Genomic DNA, 25,132 nt, shown 5'->3' on the forward strand with positions numbered 1-25,132 from the left:
TCCCTTCTGATTTGGACCCACTCAACGCCTTCTACTTCCCCTGACAAACATACCAAAAAGAGTACCACTTCTGGCTGCAGATATATTGTAATTGATTTGTGTGACAAATGAAAGGTGCAGTAGAGATCAAAGTCTCTTCTTCTGTTAAGACCCCAGAAATAGCATAGATGCATGGTCCCTACCCTGCTGAATTGTCAGCTAAAAACCCCCTCCCCGGGAACCATTTCATCCCACCAACCTAGTATATGTTGGCACAACCCACCCCATGCTAACTGAACAAGAGAAGAATCTTCCAATAAAAAAAAAACAATTTTCTCTAAGGAACTTACCCCCACCCCTTTTATTGCCTATAATAGTTGAAAGATCTACAATCACAATACCCTAATTAGTTGAATCGAGTACAAACTCCAGGAAACCACACACTCTTGCCGTCTTTGTCCCCAAATGGTCATCTTGCCATTGTAGTCCCTCGATGGTCCTCTTACAATTGTAGTCTTCCAGTGGGCCTCTTGCCGTTGTAGTCCCTGTTGGGCCTCTTGCCGTGTTAGTCCCCCGATGGGCCTCTTGAAATTTTAAGCCCCTGATGGGCCTCGTTGCAGTTGTAGTCCCCCGATGGTCATCTTACCATTGTAGTCCTCCGATGGTCATCTTGCCATTGTAGTCTCCCAATAAGCCTCTTGCCGTTGTAGTCCCTCGATGGTCAACTTGCCATTGTAGTCCCCGGATGGTCATCTTGCCATTGTAGTCCCTCGATGGGCCTCTTCCTGTTGTAGTCCCTCGATGGTCATTTTGCCATTGTAGTCCCCGATGGTCATCTTACCGTTGTGGTCCCTTGGTGGTCATCTTGCGGTTGTAGCCTCCCGATAGTCATCTTGCCATTGTAGTCCCCCGCTGGTCATCTTGAAATTTTAATCCTCGACGGGCCTCTTTGCAGTTGTAGTCCCCCGATGGTCATCTTACCATTGTAGTCCTCATAGGGTCATCTTGCCATTCTAGTCTCCCAATAAGACTCTTGCCATTTTAGTCCTTCGATGGTCATCTTGCCGTTGTAGTCACTCGATGGTCATCTTGCCATTGTAGTCCCCGTTGGTCATCTTACCGTTGTATACCCCTGATGGTCATCTTGGCATTGTAATCCCTCGATGGGCCTCTTCTTGTTGTAGTCCCTCGATGGTCATCTTGCCGTTGTAGTCCCTCAATGGTAATTTTACCGTTGTAGTCCTCCGATGGTCATCTTGCAATTGTAGTCTCCCAATAAGCCTCTTGCTGTTATAGTCCCTTGATGGTAAACTTGCCGATGTAGTCCCCAGATGGTCATCTTGTCATTATAGTCCCTCGATGGGCCTCTTCCTTTTGTAGTCCCTCGATGATCATCTTGCCGTTTTAGACCCTCGATGGTCATCTTACTGTTGTAGTCCTCCGATGGTCATCTTGCCATTGTAGTCTCCCAATAGGCCTCTTGCCGTTGTAGTCCCTTGATGGTCAACTTGTCGTTGTAGTCCCCTGATGGTCATCTTGCCATTATAGTCCCTCGATGGGCCTCTTCCTGTTGTAGTCCCCCGATGGGCCTCTTGAAATTTTAATCCCCGATGGGCCTCTTTGCAGTTGTAGTCCCCTGATGGTCATCTTACCATTGTAGTCCTCCGATGGAAATCTTGCCATTGTAGTCTCACAATAAGCCTCTTGCCGTTGCAGTCCCGTGATGGTCATTTTGCTGTTGTAGTCCCTCGATGGTCCTCTTGCCATTGTAGTCAACCCACCCCATGCTAACTGAACAAGAGAATAATCTTCCAATGTAAATCACAATCTTCTCTAAGGAACCTACCCTCACCCTTTTTATTGCCTATAATAGTTGAAAGGTCTACTATGACAATCCCCTAACTAGTTGAAAGGCATACAAACTAGGAAAAATCCGCCCTCCTAAGGGAATCCTCCCACCCCACCAGTATGCTATAGATGTGGTCTCAATTTCCCTTCTGACTTGGACCCACTCAACGCCTTCTACTTCCCCTGACAAACATACCAAAAAGAGTACCACTTCTGGCTGCAGATATATTGTAATTGATTTGTGTGACAAATGAAAGGTGCAGTAGAGATCAAAGTCTCTGCTTCTGTTAAGACCCTAGAAATAGCATAGGTGCATGGTCCCTAACCTGCTGAATTGTCAGCTAAAAACCCCCTCCCCAGGAACCATTTCATCCCACCAACCTAGTATATGTTAGCATAACCCACCCCATGCTAACTGAACAAGAGAAGAATCTTCCAATAAAAAACCCAATCTTCTCTAATGAACTTACCCCCACCCCTTTTATTGCCTATAATAGTTGAAAGATCTACAATCACAATACCCTAACTAGTTGAATGGAGTACAAACTCCAGGAAACCACACACTCTTGCCGCCTTAGTCCCCAAATGGTCATCTTGCCATTGTAGTCCCTCGATGGTCCTCTTACCATTGTAGTCTTCCAGTGGGCCTCTTGCCATTGTAGTCCCTGTTGGGCCTCTTGCCGTGTTAGTCCCCCGATGGGCCTCTTGAAATTTTAATCCCCCGATGGGCCTTGTTGCAGTTGTAGTCCCCCGATGGTCATCTTACCATTGTAGTCCTCTGATGGTCATCTTGCCATTGTAGTCTCCCAAAAAGCCTCTTGCTGTTGTAGTCCCTTGATGGTCATTTTGCCGTTGTAGTCCCCGGATGGTGATCTTGCCATTGTAGTCCCTCGATGGGCCTCTTCCTGTTGTAGTCCTTCAATGGTCATCTTGCCATTGTAGTCCCCAAGGTCATCTTACCGGTGTAGTCCCTTGATGGTCATCTTGCCGTTGTAGTCCCCCGATGGGCCTCTTGAAATGTAATCCCCCGACGGGCCTCTTTGCAGTTGTAGTCCCCAGATGGTCATCTTGCCATTGCAGTCTCCCAATAAGCCTCTTGCCATTGTAGTGCCTCGATGGTCATCTTGCCATTGTAGTCACTCAATGATCATCTTGCAATTGTAGTCCCCGTTGGTCATCTTACCGCTGTATACCCCTGATGCTTATCTTCGCATTGTAGTCTCTTGATGGGCCTCTTCCTGTTGTAGTCCCTCGATGGTCATCTTGCCGTTGTAGTCTCTCTATGGTCATCTTGCCATTGTAGTCCCTCGATGAACCTCTTCCTGTTGTAGTCCCTCGATGGTCATCTTGCCGTTGTAGTCTCCCAATAAGCCTCTTGCTGTTGTAGTCCCTTAATGGTCAACTTGCCGTTGTAGTCCCCCGATGGACATCTTGCCATTGTAGTCCCTCGATGAACCTCTTCCTGTTGTAGTCCCTCGATGGTCATCTTACCGTTGTAGTCCCCCGATGGTCATCTTGCCATTGTAGTCCCTAGATGGGCCTTTTCTGTTGTAGTCCAAGATGGTCATCTTACCATTGTAGTCCCCCGATGATCACATTGTTGTAGTCCCTCAGTGGGCCTCTTGCCATTGTAGTCTCTCGATGGGCCTCTTACCATTGTAGTCCCTCAATGGGCCTCTTCCTGTCGCAGTACCTCGATGGTCATCTTGTCGTTGTAGTCCCCCGATGGTCATCTCACCATTGTAGTCCGTCGATGGTCATCTTGCCATTGTAGTTCCTCAATGGGCCTCTTACTGTCGTAGTCCCTCGATGGTCATCTTGCCGTTGTAGTCCCCCGATGGTCATCTTACCGGTGTAGTCCCTCGATGGTCATCTAGCCGTTGTAGTCCCCCGATGGTTATCTTGCCATTGTAGTCCCCCGATGGTCATCTTACCGTTGTAGTCCCGTGATGGTCATCTTGCCGTTGTAGTCCCCCGGTGGCCATCTTGTCGTTGTAGTCCCCCGATTGGCATCTTGAAATTGTAATCCCCCGATGGGCCTCTTTGCAGTTGTAGTCCCCTGATGGTCATCTTACCATTGTAGTCCTCCGATGGTCATCTTGCCATTGTAGTCTCCCAATAAGCCTCTTGCCGTTTTAGTCCCCAGATGGTCATCTTGCCATTGTAGTCCCTCGATGGTCCTCTTACCGTTGTAGTCTTCCAGTGGGCCTCTTGCCGTTGTAGTCTTCCAGTGGCCCTCTTGCCGTTGTAGTCCCTGTTGGGCCTCTTGCCGTTATAGTCCCCCGATGGTCACCTTGCCGTGTTAGTCCCCCGATGGGCCTCTTGAAAACGTAATCCATCGATGGGCCTTGTTGCAGTTGTAGTCCCCCGATGGTCGTCTTACCATTGTAGTCCTCCAATGGTCATCTTGCCATTGTAGTCTCCCAATAAGCCTCTTCCTGTTGTAGTCCCTCGATGGTAATCTTGCTATTGTAGTCCCCGTATGGTCATCTTACCATTGTAGTCCCTCGATGGTCATCTTGCCGTTGTAGTCCCTCGATGGTCGTCTTGCCGTTGTAGTCCCCCAGTGGGCCTTTTGTCATTGTAGTCTCTCGATGTGCCTCTTGCCATTGTAGTCCCTCAATGGGCCTCTTCCTGTTGTAGTCCCTCGATGGTCATCTTGCTGTTGTAGTCCCCGTATGGTCATCTTACCATTGTAGTCCCCCTATGGTCATCTTGCCGTTGTAGTCCCCACGATGGTCATCTTGCCATTGTAGTCAACCCACCCCATGCTAACTGAACAAGAGAAGAATCTTCCAATGTAAAACATAATCTTCTCTAAGGAACCTACCACCACCCCTTTTATTGCCTATAATAGTTGAAAGGTCTACTAGGACAATCCCCTAACTAGTTGAAAGGCATACAAACTCTAGGCAAAATCCGCCCTCCTAAGAAAAACCTCCCACCCCACCAGTATGCTATAGATGTGGTCTCAATTTCCCTTCTGACTTGGACCCACACAATGCCTTCTACTTCCCCTAACAAACATACCAAGAAGAGTACCACTTCTGGCTGCAGATATATTGTAATTGATTTGTGTGACAAATGAAAAGTGCAGTAGAGATCAAAGTCTCTGCTTCTGTTAAGACCCCAGAAATAGCATAGATGCATGCTCCCTACCCAGCTGAATTGTCAGCTAAAAACCCCTCCCCGGGAACCATTTCATCCCACCAACCTAGTATATGTTGGCACAACCCACCCCCTGCTAACTGAACAAGAGAAGAATCTTCCAATAAAAAAACCCCAATCTTCTCTAAGGAACCTACCCCCAACCCTTTTATTGTCTTTAATAGTTGAAAGATCTACAATCAAAATACCCTAACTAGTTGAATGGAGTATAACCTCCAGGAAACCACACACTCTCACCGTCTTAGTCCCCAAATGGTCATCTTGGCATTGTAGTCCCTCGATGGGCCTCTTCCTGTTGTAGTCCCTCGATGGTCATCTTGCCGTTGTAGTCCTCCGGTGGTCATCTAGCTATTGTAATCTCCCAATAAGCTTCTTGCCGTTGTAGTCCCTTGATGGTAAACTTGCCGTTGTAGTCCTCAGATGGTCATCTTGTCATTGTAGTCACTCGATGGGCCTCTTCCTGTTGTAGTCCCTCGAAGGTCATCTTGCCATTGTAGTCCCCGATGGTCATCTTACCATTGTAGTCCCCCGATGGTCGTCTTGCCATTGTAGTCCCTCAATGGCCCTCTTCCTGTTGTAGTCCCTCGATGGTCATCTTGCCGTTGTAGTCCTCTGATGGTCATCTAGCCATTGTAATCTCCCAATAAGCTTCTTGCCGTTGTAGTCCCTTGATGGTCAACTTGCCGTTGTAGTCCTCAGATGGTCATCTTGTCATTGTAGTCACTCGATGGGCCTTTTCCTGTTGTAGTCCCTCGAAGGTCATCTTGCCATTGTAGTCCCCGATGGTCATCTTACCGTTGTAGTCCCCCGATGGTCGTCTTGCCATTGTAGTCCCTCAATGGCCCTCTTCCTGTTGTAGTCCCTCGATGGTCATCTTGCCGTTGTAGTCCTCCGATGGTCATCTAGCCATTGTAATCTCCCAATAAGCTTCTTGCCGTTGTAGTCCCTTGATGGTCAACTTGCCGTTTTAGTCCTCAGATGGTCATCTTGTCATTGTAGTCACTCGATGGGCCTCTTCCTGTTGTAGTCCCTCGAAGGTCATCTTGCCATTGTAGTCCCCGATGGTCATCTTACCGTTGTTGTCCCCCTGTGGTCATCTTGCCGTTGTAGTCCACCAGTGGGTCTCTTGCCATTGTAGTCTCTCGATGGGCCTCTTGCCATCGTAGTCCCTCAATGGGCCTCTTTCTGTCGTAGTCCCTTGATGGTCATCTTGCCGTTGTAGTCCCCCGATCGTCATCTTACCATTGTAGTCCCTCGATGGTCATCTTGCCATTGTAGTCCCTCAATGGTCATTTTACCATTGTAATCCCTTGATGGTCATCTTGTCGTTGTAGTCCCCACAATGGTCATCTTGCCGTTGTAGTCCCTCGATGGGCCTCTTGCCATTGTAGTCAACCCACCCCATGCTAACTGAACAAGAGAAGAATCTTCCAATATAAAACATAATCTTCTCTAAGGAACCTACCCCCACCCCTTTTATTGCCTATAATAGTTGAAAGGTCTACTATGACAATACCCTAACTAGTTGAAAGGCATACAAACTCTAGGCAAAATCCGCCCTCCTAAGAAAAACCTCCCACCCCACCAGTATGCTATAGATGTGGTCTCAATTTCCCTTCTGACTTGGACCCACACAACGCCTTCTACTTCTCCTGACAAACATACCAAAAAAAACCCATTTCTGGCTGCAGCTATATTGTAATTGATTTGTGTGACAAATGAAAGGTGCAGTAGAGATCAAAGTCTCTGCTTCTGTTAAGACCCCAGAAATAGCATAGATGCATGGTCCCTACCCTGCTGAATTGGCAGCTAAAACCCCCCTCCCCGGGAACCATTTTATCCCACCAACCTAGTATAGGTTGGCACAACCCACCCCATGCTAACTGCAGAAGAGAAGAATCTTCCAATAAAAAAACCCAATCTTCTCTAAGGAACCTACCCCCACCCCTTTTATTGCCTATAATAGTTAAAAGATCTACAATCACAATACCCTAACTAGTTGAATGGTGTACAAACTCCAGGAAACCACACACTCTTGCCGTCTTAGTCCTCAAATGGTCATCTTGCCATTGTAGTCCCTCGATGGTCCTCTTACCATTGTAGTCTTCCAGTGGGACTCTTGCCGTGGTAGTCCCTTTTGGGCCTCTTGCCGTGTCAGTCCTCTGATGGGCCTCTTGCCATTGTGGTTCCCCGATGGTCACCTTGCCGTGTTAGTCCCCCGATGGGCCTCTTGAAATTTTAATCCCCTGATGGGCCTCGTTGCAGTTGTAGTCCCCCGATGGTCATCTTACCATTGTAGTCCTCCGATGGTCATCTTGCCATTGTAGTCTCCCAATAAGCCTCTTCCCGTTGTAGTCCCTTGATGGTCAACTTGCCGTTGTAGTCCCCCAATGGTCATCTTGCCATTGTAGTCCCTTGATGGGCCTCTTCCTGTTGTAGTCACTCGATGGTCATCTTGCAATTGTAGTCCCCGTTGGTCATCTTACCGTTATAGTCCCCCGATGGTCATCTTGGCATTGTAGTCCCTCGATGGGCCTCTTCCTAATGTAGTCCATCGATGGTCATCTTACCGTTGTAGTCCTCCGATGGTAATCTAGCTATTGTCTCCCAATAAGCCTCTTCCCGTTGTAGTCCCTTGATGGTCAACTTGCCGTTGTAGTCCCCAGATGGTCATCTTGCCATTGTAGTCACTCGATGGGCCTCTTCCTGTTGTAGTCCCTCGAAGGTCATCTTGCCATTGTAGTCCCCGATGGTCATCTTACCGTTGTAATCCCCCGATGGTCATCTTACCGTTGTAGTCCCCCGATGGTCATCCTACCGTTGTATTCCCCAGTGGTCATCTTGCCATTGTAGTCCCCCAGTGGTCCTCTTGCCATTGTAGTCTCTCGATGGGCCTCTTGCCATTGTAGTCCCTCAATGGGCCTCTTCCTGTCGTAGTCCCTCGATGGTCATCTTGCCGTTGTAGTCCCCCTATGGTCATCTTACCATTGTTGTCCCCCTATGGTCATATTGCCGTTGTAGTCCCTCGATGGTCCTCTTGCCATTGTAGTCAACCCACCCCATGCTAACTGAACAAGAGAAGAATCTTCCAATGTAAAACATAATCTTCTCTAAGGAACCTACCACCACCCCTTTTATTGCCTATAATAGTTGAAAGGTCTACTAGGACAATCCCCTAACTAGTTGAAAGGCATACAAACTCTAGGCAAAATCCGCCCTCCTAAGAAAAACCTCCCACCCCACCAGTATGCTATAGATGTGGTCTCAATTTCCCTTCTGACTTGGACCCACACAATGCCTTCTACTTCCCCTAACAAACATACCAAGAAGAGTACCACTTCTGGCTGCAGATATATTGTAATTGATGTGTGTGACAAATGAAAAGTGCAGTAGAGATCAAAGTCTCTGCTTCTGTTAAGACCCCAGAAATAGCATAGATGCATGCTCCCTACCCTGCTGAATTGTCAGCTAAAACCCCCCTCCCCGGGAACCATTTCATCCCACCAACCTAGTATATGTAGGCACAACCCACCCCCTGCTAACTGAACAAGAGAAGAATCTTCCAATAAAAAAACCCCAATCTTCTCTAAGGAACCTACCCCCACCCCTTTTATTGCCTATAATAGTTGAAAGATCTACAATCACAATACCCTAACTAGTTGAATGGAGTACAAACTCCAGGAAACCACACACTCTTGCCGTCTTAGTCCTCAAATGGTCATCTTGCCATTGTAGTCCCTCGATGGTCCTCTTACCATTGTAGTCTTCCAGTGGGCTTCTTGCCGTTGTAGTCCCTGTTGGGCCTCTTGCCATGTCAGTCCTCTGATGGGCCTCTTGTCATTGTAGTCCCTCAATGGTCACCTTGCCGTGTTAGTCCCCCGATGGGTCTCTTGAAATTTTAATCCCCTGATGGGCCTCGTTGCAGTTGTAGTCCTCCGATGGTCATCTTGACATTGTAGTCTCCCAATAAGCCTCTTGCTGTTGTAGTCCCTCGATGGTCAACTTGCCGTTGTAGTCCCCCAATGGTCATCTTGCCATTGTAGTCCCTTGATGGGCCTCTTCCTGTTGTAGTCACTCGATGGTCATCTTGCCATTGTAGTCCCCGTTGGTCATCTTACCGTTATAGTCCCCCGATGGTCACCTTGGCATTGTAGTTCCTCGATGGGCCTCTTCGTGTTGTAGTCCCTCAATGGTCATCTTGCCGTTGTAGTCCCTCGAAGGTCATCTAGCCATTGTAGTCTCCCAATAAGCCTCTTCCTGTTGTAGTCCCTTGATGGTCAACTTGCCGTTGTAGTCCCCAGATGGTCATCTTGCCATTGTAGCCACTCGATGAGCCTCTTCCTGTTGTAGTCCCTCGAAGGTCATCTTGCCATTGTAGTCCCCGATGGTCATCTTACAGTTGTAGTCCCCCAATGGTCATCCTATTGTTGTATTCCCCAGTGGTCATCTTGCCATTGTAGTCCCCCAGTTGTCCTCTTGCCATTGTAGTCTCTCGATGGGCCTCTTGCCATTGTAGTCCCTCAATGGGCCTCTTCCTGTCGTAGTCCCTCGAAGGTCATCTTGCCGTTGTAGTCCCCCTATGGTCATCTTACCATTGTAGTCCCTCGATGGTCATCTTGCCGTTGTAGTCCCCCTATGGTCATCTTACCATTGTAGTCCCTCGATGGTCCTCTTGCCGTTGTAGTCCCTCGATGGGCCTCTTGCCATTGTAGTCAACCCATCCCATGCTAACTGAACAAGACAAGAATCTTCCAATGTAAAACATAATCCTCTTTAAGGAAACTATCCCCACCACTTTTATTTCCTATAATAGTTGAAAGGTCTACTATGAAAATCCCCTAACTAGTTGAAAGGCATACAAACTCTAGGAAAAATCCGCTCTCCTAAGGGAAACCCCCACCCCACCAGTATGCTATAGATGTGGTCTCAATTTCCCTTCTGACTTGGACCCACACAACACCTTCTACTTCCCCTGACAAACATACCAAAAAGAGTACCGCTTCTGGCTGCAGATATATTGTAATTGATTTGTGTGACAAATGAAAGGTGCAGTAGAGATCAAAGTCTCTGCTTCTGTTAAGACCCCAGAAATAGCATAGATGCATGGTCCCTACCCTGCTGAATTGGCAGCTAAAACCCCCCTTCCCGGGAACCATTTCATCCCACCAACCTAGTATAGGTTGGCACAACTCACCCCATGCTAACTGCAGAAGAGAAGAATCTTCCAATAAAAAACCCAATCTTCTCTAAGAAACCTACCCCCACCCCTTTTATTGCCTATAATAGTTGAAAGATCTACAATCACAATACCCTAACTAGTTGAATGGAGTACAAACTCCAGGAAACCACACACTCTTGCCGTCTTAGTCCTCAAATGGTCATCTTGCCATTGTAGTCCCTCGATGGTCCTCTTACCATTGTAGTCTTCCAGTGGGACTCTTGCCGTGGTAGTCCCTGTTGGGCCTCTTGCCATGTCAGTCCTCTGATGGGCCTCTTGCCATTGTAGTCCCCCGATGGTCACCTTGCCGTGTTAGTCCCCCGATGGGCCTCTTGAAATTTTAATCCCCTGATGGGCCTCGTTGCAGTTGTAGTCCCCCGATGGTCATCTTACCATTGTAGTCCTACGATGGTCATCTTGCCATTGTAGTCTCCCAATAAGCCTCTTCGCGTTGTAGTCCCTTGATGGTCAACTTGCCGTTGTAGTCCCCCAATGGTCATCTTGCCATTGTAGTCCCTTGATGGGCCTCTTCCTGTTGTAGTCACTCGATGGTCATCTTGCAATTGTAGTCCCCGTTGGTCATCTTACCGTTATAGTCCCCCGATGGTCATCTTGGCATTGTAGTCCCTCGATGGGCCTCTTCCTAATGTAGTCCATCGATGGTCATTTTACCGTTGTAGTCCTCCGATGGTAATCTAGCTATTGTCTCCCAATAAGCCTCTTCCCGTTGTAGTCCCTTGATGGTCAACTTGCCGTTGTAGTCCCCAGATGGTCATCTTGCCATTGTAGTCACTCGATGGGCCTCTTCCTGTTGTAGTCCCTCGAAGGTCATCTTGCCATTGTAGTCCCCGATGGTCATCTTACCGTTGTAATCCCCCGATGGTCATCTTACCGTTGTAGTCCCCCGATGGTCATCCTACCGTTGTATTCCCCTGTGGTCATCTTGCCATTGTAGTCCCTCAGTGGTCCTCTTGCCATTGTAGTCTCTCGATGGGCCTCTTGCCATTGTAGTCCCTCAATGGGCCTCTTCCTGTCGTAGTCCCTCGATGGTCATCTTGCCGTTGTAGTCCCCCTATGGTCATCTTACCATTGTTGTCCCCCTATGGTCATATTGCCGTTGTAGTCCCTCGATGGTCCTCTTGCCATTATAGTCAACCCACCCCATGCTAACTGAAGAAGAGAAGAATCTTCCAATGTAAAACATAATCCTCTTTAAGGAACCTATCCCCACCCCTTTTATTGCCTATAATAGTTGAAAGGTCTACTATGACAATCCCCTAACTAGTTGAAAGGCATACAAACTCTAGGAAAAATCCGCCCTCCTAAAGGGAAACCCCCACCCCACCAGTATGCTATAGATGTGGTCTCAATTTCCCTTCTGACTTGGACCCACACAACACCTTCTACTTCCCCTGACAAACATACCAAAAAGAGTACCACTTCTGGCTGCAGATATATTGTAATTGATTTGTGTGACAAATGAAAGGTGCAGTAGAGATCAAAGTCTCTTCTTCTGTTAAGACCCCAGAAATAGCATAGATGCATGCTCCCTACCCTGCTGAATTGTCAGCTAAAAAACCCCTCCCCGGGAACCATTTCATCCCACCAACCTAGTATATGTTGGCACAACTCACCCCATGCTAACTGAACAAGAGAAGAATCTTCCAATAAAAAAAACAATCTTCTCTAAGGAACTTACCCCCACCCCTTTTATTGCCTATAATAGTTGAAAGATCTACAATCACAATACCCTAACTAGTTGAATGGAGTACAAACTCCAGGAAACCACACACTCTTGCCGTCTTTGTCCCCAAATGGCCATCTTGCCATTGTAGTCCCTCGATTGTCCTCTTACCATTGTAGTCTTCCAGTGGGCCTCTTGCCGTTGTAGTCCCTGTTGGGCCTCTTGCCGCGTTAGTCCCCCGATGGGCCTCTTGAAACTTTAATCCCCCGATGGGCCTCGTTGGAGTTGTAGGCCCCCAATGGTCAGCTTACCATTGTAGTCCTCTGATGGTCATCTTGCCATTGTAGTCTCCCAATAAGCCTCTTGCCGTTGTAGTCCCTCGATGGTCAACTTGCCATTGTAGTCCCCCGATGGTCATCTTGCCATTGTAGTCCCTCGATGGGCCTCTTCCTGTTGTAGTCCCTCGATGGTCATTTTGCCATTGTAGTCCCCGATGGTCATCTTACCATTGTAATCCTCATATGGTCATCTTGCCATTGTAGTCTCCCAATAAGCCTCTTGCCATTGTAGTCCTTCGATGGTCATCTTGCCGTTGTAGTCACTCGATGGTCATCTTACCGTTGTATACCCCCGATGGTCATCTTGGCATTGTAATACCTTGATGGGCCTCTTCCTGTTGTAGTCCCTCGATGGTCATCTTGCCGTTGTAGTCCCCCAATGGTCATCTTACCGTTGTAGTCCTCCGATGGTCATCCCAATAAGCCTTTTGCTGTTGTAGTCCCTTGATGGTAAACCTGCCGTTGTAGTCCCCAGATGGTCATCTTGTCATTATAGTCCCTCGATGGGCCTCTTCCTGTTGTAGTCCCTCGATAATCATCTTGCCGTTGTAGTCCCTTGATGGTCATCTTACTGTTGTAGTCCTCCGATGGTCATCTTGCCATTGTAGTCTCCCAATAGGCCTCTTGCCGTTGTAGTACCTTGATGGCCAACTTGCCATTGTAGTCCCCTGAAGGTCATCTTGCCATTATAGTCCCTCGATGGGCCTCTTCCTGTTGTAGTCCCTCGATGGTCATCTTGCCGTTGTAGTCCCTCGATGGTCATCTTGCCGTTGTAGTCCCCCGATGTGCCTCTTGAAATTTTAATCCCTGATGGGCCTCTTTGCAGTTGTAGTCCCCTGATGGTCATCTCACCATTGTAGTCCTCCGATGGTCATCTTGCCATTGTAGTCTCACAATAAGCCTCTTGCCATTGCAGTCCCTTGATGGTCATCTTGCCGTTGTAGTCCCTCGATGGTCCTCTTGCTGTTGTAGTCCCTCGATAGGCCTCTTGCCATTGTAGTCAACCCACCCCATGCTAACTGAACAAGAGAATAATCTTCCAATGTAAATCACAATCTTCTCTAAGGAACCTACCCCCACCCTTTTTATTGCCTATAATAGTTGAAAGGTCTAGTATGACAATCCCCTAACTAGTTGAAAGGCATACAAACTCTAGGCAAAATCTGCCCTCCTAAGGGAAACCTCCCACCCCACCAGTATGCTATAGATGTGGTCTCAATTTCCCTTCTGACTTGGACCCACACAACATCTTTTACTTCCCCTGACAAACATACCAAAAAGAGTACCACTTCTGGCTGCAGATATATGGTAATTGATTTGTGTGACAAATGAAAGGTGCAGTAGACATCAAAGTCTCTACTTCTGTTAAGACCCCAGAAAAAGCATAGATGCATGGTCCCTACCCTGCTGAATTGTCAGCTAAAACCCCCCTCCCCGGGAACCATTTCATCCCACCAACCTAGTATATGTTGGCACAACCCACCCCATGCTAACTGAACAAGAGAAGAATTGTAACGAAAAATCTGCAACGCCGGATGGATTGCGGAAATATGGTCGCATCCAGTCCGGCAAGCGGACCTTCCAACGCGGGATGCGGAAATTCGTCCGCATCCACTGCGCACACCCGTCCGAGCACTCTGCTCCAAACTCACCAACATGCTGTTCACCAGGGTTCTGCCATCTTGCCTCTAGGGGGTGCGGCCGCATGCCAGACACGCCTTTATACTCTTAGAAAGCGTGTCAGCTGACCTGGAGGTCAGCTGACATTTTAGCCTGCTCTGATTGGTTGCTGCCTGGGGTGGAGACTTCTCTCCCAGGCAGTATATAAGGAAGTGCTTTTCAGTCACACTTCGTCTGTGTTTGCGATACCCTGTGTCAGCACTCAGACCTTAGACTAGATCCCAGGTGTTGAAACCAAGGACTTCACACCTAGACTAGGTGATTATTATTGTTATTGATTCTCTGTGTATGATTCTGTGCCTGTCTTGACTTCTCTTCTGCTTCCTGATTCTGTACTCTGCCAGCCCGTACCGTTAACGACTATTGGCTTGGTTCCTGACTATTCTCTCGTCTCACGTCTCTGTACTGTTGCCGCCTGTACTGTTGCCGAACCTCTTTCTGTCTGACCTTGCTCCCCTCAGTGGAACGTCTCCCACTGTTGGGTTATTATCTGAGGCTTGCCTCCCTGAGACGCCGGCCCTAGCAGACCGTTACTGCCAGAGGCCGAGATTCCTCCACTGCCATGTTGGGGGATCTCACACACGGGGTTCCCATTCAGAGGTAACCACACCTCTGAGGAATTGCCGTGTGGTGGATATTTCCACAACTTTGTAAATATTTACTGCTTTGTTTATTTCCATGTTGATCGTGTGTCCAGTGCTTTACATCTACCCGCATTATTAGCAATTCCGCAGATTGCTATATAATCGGGTCTATCCTTGTATTATTGGCGATACTGCGGATCCCCAATAATCAAGGTTCGGGGTGTGACACTGGTCTGAGTATATCATTTCAGGCACTTACCGTGTTAGTGAGCCTTCCGCTGATTTACCATCAGGAAGATACTGACTATTTCACTCTAACATATCTGCATTAGTGGTGATTCTGTATATCACCACTTAATCAGATATTTGTGCCTCTTGCTGACACCAATCGTTACAGAAACACAGACCATAAAGAAGTAAGATGGAGGGGGTGATAAACCAGCTTCAGACTGTAAGGGCAGAGTTAGAACAGCTGAAGATTACTGTAACTGCACAGCAGGCTCAGATTACTCAGTTAAATGAGACTGTCCAAAGGTTGCAATCACCACTTAACGTTCTACCTCCCCCGGCTCTTAGCGAGCCTAAAATGAACTTTCCTGAGAAATTTTCAGGCACAAGGTCAGATTTCCAGAATTTCCGTCACAGAGTGCTGTCTTACTTTGAGATGAAACCTGTGTCCTCGGGAACCGAGGCTCAGAAGGTCACTCTTATCAAGACTCTATTGCATGCAGATTCCCAGACGTGGGCTTATGGCTTACCTGATGAGCATCCTGCTCTGTCTTCTGTCCAGGAGTTTTTTAAGGCCATGGCGGTCATCTACGATGATCCAGATAGTGCCGCCACGGCCGAACGTAAGCTCAAAAACCTTAGACAAGGACGCAGTACTGCTGAGGAGTATGCGTCAGAGTTTAGGAAGTGGGCTGTGTCCTCTAGATGGGAGCGATATGCACTCTTGGATAGATACCTAGATGGGTTGTCAGAAGCAGTAACTGACGTGATGGTTAGTCATCCGGAACCCAAAGATCTAGATGAGGCTATTACGCTGTCTATTAAAATAGATAGGCGTCTGAGGTACAACAAGAAGGGCAGGTACCCCATGTACTCTAGGACTTCTGGGGCCAGTAGCTCGGCAGCAGTTGAGACTGAGGAGCCGATGCAGTTAGGCCACGGGCGCCTCACGGAGGCGGAAAGGTCAAGAAGACGCAGAGAGGGTCTTTGCATGTAATGTGGGGAAAAGGGCCTCATTGCACAAAACTGTGGTAGGAAGTCGGGAAACTCCTCGGCTTAGGTGTGGTAGGGGGTACCACCCTAAGCGGAATTGTTTTACCTCAAAAACAAGAAAAATTTTTATTGCCCTGTTCCCTAAATTGGGAAGGGCAGAACTTTCCTACCACAGCATTTGTAGATTCCGGGTCAACAGCTAACTTTTTAGATTTAAGCTTTGCTTTAAGTTTAAATATCCCTGTACTTCCGGTAGGAAGACATTTATATGTTACAGCGATTGATGACACTCCTTTGCAAGGAAAGTCCCCACTGTGTCAGACACCTCCCCTCTCGCTGCAAGTGGGAGCTCTGCACAGGGAGGTCATACAGTTTTTCGTTTTAAAGATGTCTACCTCTACGGTGATACTAGGGTTGCCCTGGTTACGATTACATTCTCCTCAGTTTGATTGGGGGAATGGGCAGTTGACTACTTGGTCGCCTTATTGTACACAACATTGTTTACAGAATGTAGTTTTGTGTTCTACTAAGATTCAAGTGGAAAGAGTACCTCCACAATATCAGGAATATGCTGATGTCTTTTGTCCTAGGGCAGCAGATCAATTACCCCCCCATAGACCTTTTGATTGCCCAATAGATTTGAAACCAGGAACCATGCCACCCAGGGGCCACCTATACAACCTCTCGTCCCCGGAAAAATTGGCCATGGACGAGTACATTCAGGAAAATTTGCAGAAGGGTTTCATCCGCCCTTCAAGATCTCCTGCAGGAGCGGGATTCTTTTTCGTTCAGAAAAAAGATGGTGGTTTGCGCCCCTGTATTGACTACAGGGGTCTAAATAAGATCACGATTAAGAATCGGTATCCACTGCCGCTAATCGACGATTTATTTACACAGGTTCCCGGGGCTTCTGTTTTCACTAAGTTGGATCTAAGGGGGGCCTACAATTTGATCCGTATCAGGGAGGAAGATGAATGGAAGACGGCATTCAACACTCCCAAGGGGCATTACGAATACTTGGTGATGCCCTTTGGGTTGTGTAACGCTCCTGCAGTTTTTCAAGAGTTCGTCAACGAGATTTTTTAGGGAGGTACTGGGTCGCTTTGTAATCGTCTACTTAGATGATATCTTGATATTTTCTAAAAATATCACGGAACACCGCCAACATGTAAAGTATGTGTTACAAAGACTCAGGGAGAATCAATTGTTTGCGAAATTAGAGAAATGTGTTTTCGAGGTAAAGGAGATTGCCTTTCTTGGTTACATTATCTCTACATCAGGGTTGTCCATGGATCCCAAGAAGGTCTCTGCTGTAAGGGATTGGCCACAACCATCTGGGCTTAAAGCACTACAGAGATTCTTGTGATTTGCAAATTATTATAGAAAATTTATCAAGGGGTTCTCTTCGGTGGTGTCTCCGCTTACTAATTTGACAAAAAAAGGGGCTGATGCCACTCATTGGTCAGAAGAAGCAGTTGTGGCATTTTCCTCTCTGAAAGAGGCATTCTGTTCTGCTCCCATATTACGTCATGTAGATGTTGCTTACCCATTTATAGTGGAGGTGGATGCCTCGGAGGTTGGAGTAGGAGCAGTATTGTCTCAACGTTCAGGACTTCAGGGCAAGCTTCATCCCTGTGCTTTTTTTTCCAGAAAATTCTCCCCTGCCCAGAGAAATTATGATGTTGGAAACAGGGAATTATTAGCCATCAAGCTTGCTTTTGAGGAGTGGCGCCACTGGTTAGAGGGGGCGGAGCATGTAATTACTGTGTACACGGATCATAAAAATTTACAGTACATTGAAAAAGCTAAAAGACTCACCCCCAGACAGGCTAGATGGGCTCTCTTTTTCTGCCGTTTTAATTTTATAATTACATTCACACCAGGGAGTAAGAACGTTAAAGCGGACGCCCTTTCTCGTTGTTTTGAACCTGAAACTGCTCCATCTCCTTCCTCAGAAAGTATTCTGTCAAAAGAGATCATCCTGGCAGCCACTGAGATAGTTGAAGACCTTCCTAGCCTCTTAAGTCCTTTTCAATTAGAAGTCCCAGAAGGGAAACCAAGAGGGGTTCTTTATGTCCCTTGTACTTTACGTCCCAAAGTGCTGCAGTTGTTTCATGGACACAAGAATGCTGGACACCCTGGCATTACCCGAACCCAAGAATTGTTGTGTAGATCTGTCTGGTGGCCATCTCTACAACAAGATTGCAAGGAATTTGTTAAGACCTGTACCGTCTGTGCCAGGAGCAAACCCTCCCGACTGGCTCCAGTTGGAACTTTGCAGTCTCTGCCCTCCCCTCAGGAGCCATGGACACATATTTCCATGGACTTCGTGGGAGAACTTCCAGATTCCAATGGAAAGACTGTCATATGGGTGGTCACAGACAGATTCAGTAAGATGGCCCACTTTGTGCCTTTGAGTGGTTTCCCTACTGCTCAAAAACTAGCAGATCTTTTCATTCAAAATATCTTTAAATTACACGGCATTCCAGAGAATGTTGTCTCAGACAGAGGGGTCCAGTTTGTCTCTAGGTTCTGGCGGGCCTTCTGTAAGGGGATGGGTATGTCGTTGTCCTTTTCATCAGGTTACCATCCACAGACCAACGGCCAGACAGAGAGGACCAATCAATCATTGGAACAGTTCCTGAGATGTTATGTGGCGGACGCCCAACACCAGTGGGCGGAGTTTCTACCATTTGCTGAGTTCGCACATAACAATCTCAGGAATGAGTCCTCTGGTTATGCGCCTTTTCAAATTGTCAATGGGAAATCTCCCAAATTTTCTCCTTTGCCAGTGTCGACCTCTCCATTCCCTGTCCTGGAGGAGTGGCAGGAATCTTTCAAGAGGATTTGGGCTAATGTCGGAGAAAATTTAAAAAAGGCTTTCATCATACAGAAGAGGCAGGCAGATAAGAGACGGTCTGCGGAGTGGGAGTTTAAACCAGGAGACAAGGTTTGGGTATCAACTCGTCATATAGCTCTGAGGCAGCCATCCGCGAAACTGGGGCCCAGGTATATTGGACCATATCCAATTTCCGAAAGGGTTAATCGTGTTACTTACAGAGTCAGGTTACCGCATTCTCTAAAGGTGGGGAAAGCCTTTCATGTGTCACTCCTGAAACCAGCTGTTCAGGTGGACTCCCTCCCGCCTCACCCTGTCATGGTTGATGGTGAGCCTGAATGGGAGGTTGAGGAGATCTTGGACTCCAGACGAGTTCAGGGTTCAGTGCAGTATTTGGTGCATTGGAGAGGGTACGGTCTAGAGGAAAGATCCTGGGTCAAAGCAGGTGATTTACATGCTGATAAACTTAGGAGACGGTTCCATGAGCTCCATCCTGACAGGCCAGGTGGGACGTGTCCGGAGTCCACGCCTAGAGGGAGGGGTACTGTAACGAAAAATCTGCAACGCCGGATGGATTGCGGAAATATGGTCGCATCCAGTCCGGCAAGCGGACCTTCCAACGCGGGATGCGGAAATTCGTCCGCATCCACTGCGCACACCCGTCCGAGCACTCTGCTCCAAACTCACCAACATGCTGTTCACCAGGGTTCTGCCATCTTGCCTCTAGGGGGTGCGGCCGCACGCCAGACACGCCTTTATACTCTTAGAGAGCGTGTCAGCTGACCTGGAGGTCAGCTGACATTTTAGCCTGCTCTGATTGGTTGCTGCCTGGGGTGGAGACTTCTCTCCCAGGCAGTATATAAGGAAGTGCTTTTCAGTCACACTTCGTCTGTGTTTGCGATACCCTGTGTCAGCACTCAGACCTTAGACTAGATCCCAGGTGTTGAAACCAAGGACTTCACACCTAGACTAGGAGATTATTATTGTTATTGATTCTCTGTGTATGATTCTGTGCCTGTCTTGACTTCTCTTCTGCTTCCTGATTCTGTACTCTGCCAGCCCGTACCGTTAACGACTATTGGCTTGGTTCCTGACTATTCTCTCGTCTCACGTCTCTGTACTGTTGCCGCCTGTACTGTTGCCGAACCTCTTTCTGTCTGACCTTGCTCCCCTCAGTGGAACGTCTCCCACTGTTGGGTTATTATCTGAGGCTTGCCTCCCTGAGACGCCGGCCCTAGCAGACCGTTACTGCCAGAGGCCGAGATTCCTCCACTGCCACGTTGGGGGATCTCACACACGGGGTTCCCATTCAGAGGTAACCACACCTCTGAGGAATTGCCGTGTGGTGGATATTTCCACAACTTTGTGAATATTTACTGCTTTGTTTATTTCCATGTTGATCGTGTGTCCACTGCTTTACATCTACCCGCATTATTAGCAATTCCGCAGATTGCTATATAATCGGGTCTATCCTTGTATTATTGGCGATACTGCGGATCCCCAATAATCAAGGTTCGGGGTGTGACACTGGTCTGAGTAGATCATTTCAGGCACTTACCGTGTTAGTGAGCCTTCCGCTGATTTACCATCAGGAAGATACTGACTATTTCACTCTAACATATCTGCATTAGTGGTGATTCTGTATATCACCACTTAATCAGATATTTGTGCCTCTTGCTGACACCAATCGTTACAAGAATCTTCCAATAAAAAAAAACAATCTTCTCTAAGGAACCTACCCCCACCCCTTTTATTGCCTATAATAGTTGAAAGATCTACAATCACAATACCCTAACTAGTTGAATGGAGTACAAACTCCAGGAAACCACACACTCTTGCCGTCTTAGTCCCCAAATGGTCATCTTGCCATTTTAGTCCCTCGATGGTCCTCTTACCATTGTAGTCTTCCAGTGGGCCTCTTGCCATTGTAGTCCCTGTTGGGCCTCTTGCCGTGTCAGTCCTCTGATGGGCCTCATGCCGTTGTAGTCCCCCGGTGGTCACCTTGTCGTGTTAGTCCCCTGATGGGCCTCTTGAAATTTTAATGCCCCATGGTGTGCCTCCAGGACCCCCCTGCGCGCCGCTATACCCCCCGCAGTGCTGGCGACACGCAGCGTGTCACCAGCACAATGTTTACCTATGCCTGTCTGTTAGCGCCGCTCCCCCGCCTCCTCCGTATCGGCGCTACCCGCCCGCGTCCGTTCCCTCCCGCTGATTGGGGGGGAAGTGATGCGGGCGGGTAGCGCCAATACGGAGGAGGCAGGGGAGCGGCGCTAACAGACAGGCATAGGTAAACATTGTGCTGGCGACACGCTGCGTGTCGCTAGCACTGCGGGGGATATAGTGGCGCGCAGGGGGGTCCTGGAGGCACACCATGGGGAAACAGAGGCTGGTGTTCGTGTGCACAACCAGCCTCTGTGCCCCACTAACATAATTAAATCCCACCTCGGGTTCTCTTTAAGGGTAGCTTAGTAACATTACATGTTGTATATGTCCGTTTATATGTGTATTCTGTGATCTTGTGTATATATACATTTTTTTTTCTAGATTAAAGGTATTCTTGCATGCACCCAAGAGTCAGTTGCTCTCTAAATTCTTGCCATTAATGTTTGCTGACATGGTGCATGTAGGAATTCATAGGTATATTTATTTATATTTAATAGCTTATTAGTCCATTAATAGGTTGTTTGCTGCCTGGGTGTCTATTTCCTTGTTTCTTTACATACTACAACAGCAGAAGACCCCACGGGTTTCACTCATCTCCACTACAAATAGGAAAAAGAGGCTACAATTTGCACGAGCTCACCAAAATTGGACAGTTGAAGACTGGAAAAATGTTGCCTGGTCTGATGAGTCTCGATAGAGTCAGAATTTGGCATAAACAGAATGAGAACTTGGATCCATCATGCCTCGTTACCACTGTGCAGGCTGGTGGTGATGGAGTAATGGTGTGGGGGATGTTTTCTTGGAACACTTTAGGCCTCTTAGTGCCAATTGGGCATTGTTTAAATGCCAGGGGCTACCGGAGAATTGTTTATGACCATGCCCATCCCTTCATGACCACCAGAGTAATACACAAATAATAGACAATAAAACAAGTCAAAGTGACAAATCCATAGCAAATAGTGTAAATGAACATTAACTAATGCTCTTGTGAGCTTACTATCTAAAGGAATATGTATCTTACTATTTGTATGTGAAGGAGGAAGTTTGAATGGTGGGAAGTTATAAATGAATGTTTAAATTACAACAAAACAGTATTTTGAAAACTAGCTAAAAAGCCATCAGCTTTTTTAAACCAATCAGAATAGCCATGCCACACCTCACCAGATTGCTAGAGTCAATGATTATTTTACAGCATCCCCAAATAGAAAAAAAAAATAAACCTTAAAAACCTTAACCAGTGCTGCTATCATGTCACCTTTCCCAGGGGTCTAGTCCTGGGAAAAGAAGTGAGTGGACTCACTTGGAGAACTCCTGCGCCGTGCAGCGCGCCAAAAAATGGGCGTGATCAAGCACACCGTGGGTGTGGTCATGGGTGGGGCCAAATATACATGACCTTAAAGGTCATGTATATTTGTATACCGAGGAAGTCTGCCGAGGAAGTTTGAGCTCTGCCGTAGTGTATCCCCCAAAAATAGATGTAATCTGACAGTATTTCACCAAAAAGACACATAATCTGGTAGAAGTTCCTCCAAAATACAGATAATATGGAAGTGGTTCCCCCAAAATAGACAATGTGGTGGCAGCAGCAGTTCCACCAACATACACATAATTTGGAAGCAGTTCCCCAAAATACGCGAAACCTGGCAGCGGATCACCCAAAATACACGTAACACCCAAACGACATATAATCTGGCAGTAGTGGTCCCCCAAACATACACAATCTGGCAGCAGTTCGCCAAAATACACTAAATCTGGCAGCAGCCGTTCCCCTAACATACACATAATCTGGCAGCTGTTCCCCAAAATACATAACAGCGGTTCCACAGAAATGCAGATAATCTGACAGCAGTTCCCCCAAAATAGGTACCCCCAGGTAGCCAGGTCTATAGGTGTCCCCAGTATAAGTAGCCATGAGTATAGTAGTCCCCAGTATATATAGCCACAGGTATAGTTGCCTAGTATATGTAGCCAGGGGTATATGTGCCCAGTATATGTAGACAGTGGGATATGTCCCCAGTATATGTAGCCATGGGTATATGTGCCCAGTATATGTAGGCAGGGGGTATATGTGCCCAGTATATGTAGCTAGGGGTATATATGTCCAGTATATGTAGGCAGGGGTATATGTGCCCAGTATATGTAGGCAGGGGTATATATGCCCAGTATATGTAGGCAGGGGTATATATGCCCAGTTTATGTAGGCAGGGGTATATGTGCCCAGTATATATAGGCAGGGGTATATGTGCCCAGTATATGTATCCAGGGGTATATGTGCCCAGGTAGCCAGGTGTACCCCCAGCAGGAGGGGAGCAGCGCAGAGGAGAGCTATGGGGACAGCGGGGATGGGCTGACATCTCTCCCCCCCCCATCCCTCACCTTCGTGCTCCCCTTCCTGCCTCTCCCCTCCAGTGTTTTGAAGTGCCGGGCCCGGCGGCGAAAGTGGGCGGAGACTTACCGCGTTCCAGTCGCAAGGGACGCTCCGCTCTGTGTGCGTCTAGTCTGGTCTTCTAGCCGCACACAGAGCAGAGCGTCCCTTGCGACTGGAACGCGGAAAGTCTCCGCCCACTTTTGCTGCCGGGCCCGACACTTCAGAACACTGGAGGGGAGAGGCAGGAAGGGGAGCACGAAGGTGAGGGATGTGGGGAGATGTCCACCCATCCCCGCTGTCCCCATAGCTCTCCTTCTCTGCTCTGCTCCCCTCCACACAAGCCAGGGTGAACGGCGTCCACGCTGAAAAAAAAGTGGGTGGACGCCGTTCACCCGCGTCCACGCAGAACTCGACCCCATCCACGCAGGACTCGACCCCTGACCTTTCCCCTCCATGCCCATGTGGCCACCGTGTAAACCTACCGATTCCCCCTCCCCCCCACAATTAGTTCAAGCTTGCGTGTAAGTCTTCTCCCCACAACAGTATAGCCCCTATGATCCTTCCACACTTGCAGGTACAGCGGCACTGCAGTGGTGGGCATAGTTAGGTTACATTACCTTTTCCAACTCCAAAAAAAGCCTCTAATGTGATAAAGGAATGAGAGGTTCAACTAGCATTAACATAGTGCAAGCAAAAACGTAGATAAATGCATGTAATATAGTTCTACAAAAGATCACATTTAAACTGCAAATGCTGACTGATTCAGAAAAAAAAAACAAATAACAAAAAGAAAAAACAGTACAATTAAACCTGTAGCTCAACTAGATTAATTGTTCTGAGCAGCAATATATCTCTGACTTGTCTAATGCTGGGGATACACGGTACGTTTCTGTATCGTGTATCGACCAGCTGATCCAGCCAGCTGATAATATTCAGCTGGTCCGATCACGCCGCTCGACCCCTGCCCGCTCGATCCCCGTCGGCGGACAATGGCAGGGAATCGAGCGCTGATAAGGAGGCGCAGACGGGGACGAGCGGTAATCGGACGAGCGGGGACATGGCTGGGATCGATCTGGCGGCTAATCGGCCGCCAGATCGACCCGTGTATTCCCAGCATAAGGCCTGGTGCACACCGAGCGGTTTCGGTAGCATTTTCAAAAACACTGCCGCTTCTGAAAACGCTTGGCTAATGTATCTCAATGGGATGGTGCACACCAGCTGTTTGAGGTTTTTAGCAAACCGCAAACGTGGCTCCTGCAGCAGTTTTGTGGTTAGCAGATGCGTTTCTGCCTCAATGTAAAGTATAGGAAAAGCTCAAACCGCTCTGAAAAACGCTAGATCAGATCGGTTTTCCAGGCATTTTTGTTACAGTTGCTGTTCAGTAACAGCGATACTGTGAGGCCCGGTGCACACTAAAAACCGTTAGCAGATCTGCAAAATGCTAGCGGTTTTTGAAACGCCTTTTCTTATTTTTATGAAGCGTTTTAGCTAGCGCTTTGCGGTTTTAGTTAGCGTTTTTGGTGTAGTAGATTTCATATATTGTTTCAGTAAAGCTGTTACTGAACAGCTTTTGTAACAAAAACGCCTGCAAGACCGCTCTGAACTGGCATTTTTCAGAGCGGTTTGCGTTTTTCCTATACTTAACATTGGAGGCAGAAACGCCTTCGCAATCCAAAAAAATGCCTCAGCCTGGGAGTATGCGTTTCAGCAAACGCCTCCCGCTCTGGTGTGAAACACCCCATTACATTACCCTAGCGTATCCGCAGCTGCAAGCGGCTGTAAAAACGCGAGAAAACCCGCTCGCTGTGCACCAGCCCTAACAATACATGAAATCTGCTACACAAAAACGCTCCAAAAACGCTAGGCATGTTTAGAAAACCTCTATCTGCTAGAGGTTTTACTAGAGGTTTTTGGTGTGCACTGGGCCTAATTGAGGAAAGCAGGAAACCTCACAGGCCAACAGCTGCTCCCTGCTCGCGACCACTAATTTGCAATAGGGGACCCAGCAGGAAACACTATTCACGCCACTAACTGAATATGTT

The sequence above is a fragment of the Hyperolius riggenbachi genome, chromosome 5 (genome assembly GCF_040937935.1).
Source record: "Hyperolius riggenbachi isolate aHypRig1 chromosome 5, aHypRig1.pri, whole genome shotgun sequence".
NCBI classification, from domain to species: Eukaryota; Metazoa; Chordata; class Amphibia; order Anura; family Hyperoliidae; genus Hyperolius; species Hyperolius riggenbachi.